Here is a 1,237-nt window from a genome sequence, read left to right on the forward strand (position 1 = left end):
GGGTTTTGTAAATAGCCTACGTTTAATACTTCTAATTAGTATCTAAACATTTGATGTGACACTTGCTAAAAATAAGCAAAAGGAACTAAACGTCCCCTTAATGCTATGGACACCAGTTGAGATGAAGGGTTGGAACTGCCCTAACAACCACATATATGCGCGAGGAGGGTTGACACACATATCATAGGGCATTAATTGCACGCTAGCATGAATACCTTCTTTGTCGATTTCATTTAAGATCTTGCATGAATATTGAAGCACGGGTCATCTTTTAGAGGCGTCGGCTGCCAGGGTGGCACATATATGCATTTTGTACCTAGTGCTTGGTGAGTCAACACAGATGAATGTTGTAAGAGGATTGTAAGTTCCTCCGTACTCGCAAGTTCAAAGTGCGGTTCAAGGTGAAGAAAGTGACACTCAAATTTGACATGTCGACATTGGAGGTCTTAGTATTGAATTGGGTTCAAAACAAAATCCAACTAGTATTGATATTTGGTTCAATATCAAAACCATTGTTTGATATAGATGAAATTTCTTGAAGGAATCCAAGAAGCTGGCGAATACTGATTTGTGTTTGGATGTCCATACCATGGTATTTGAGAATTGATCATCTTCTTCGTAGGGGCAAGGGAGGGAAGCGGGGCACTGGAGCAGCGTGAGGTACTGGAGTGGCACGTAAGGCGAAGGGCGGGGCAAGGCATGCTAGCAGAAGGGCAGCACGGCGGCGGGTGGCACGCCATCGGAGAGAGATGGGGAGATGAGGGGCTCGCAGAAGAGGAGGGGGAGCAGTGTTGCCGACTTTTATTTTTTTAGCCCTTTTTGTGAAAGATTCTCACAAATAGACCCCTAGCGGAACCAATTCTAAAAATGGACCCTTAGCTTGGCGCCATCCACGCTGGCGCCAAGCTACAACGTCTTGGCACCAGCCATCCTAGCGCCAAGGTCTATGCGCAGCTGTTGACGCGGGTGCCGATGTGGTGGGGGCTTGGCGCCATCCATCATGGCGCCATGGATCTTGGCGCCAAGCTATCTACCCCGTACCCCTTCGTGTTTCGAACTAAACAAGTATAATTATTTTGAGGAGTGTGCAACAAACTAAGCTGTGGTTCAACTGGTTAGGAGGTGGCTTCTTATCCTAGAGGAGGGTAACCTGGGAAAAAAGGTCAACATGCTGCAGGAGACCGAGGGCCGCAACCTCAATGATGGCCATGGACGGCGTCCACCGTACCCTCCATCC

This window comes from Setaria italica, chromosome II, assembly GCF_000263155.2.
Source record: "Setaria italica strain Yugu1 chromosome II, Setaria_italica_v2.0, whole genome shotgun sequence".
In the NCBI taxonomy this organism is placed as follows: domain Eukaryota; kingdom Viridiplantae; phylum Streptophyta; class Magnoliopsida; order Poales; family Poaceae; genus Setaria; species Setaria italica.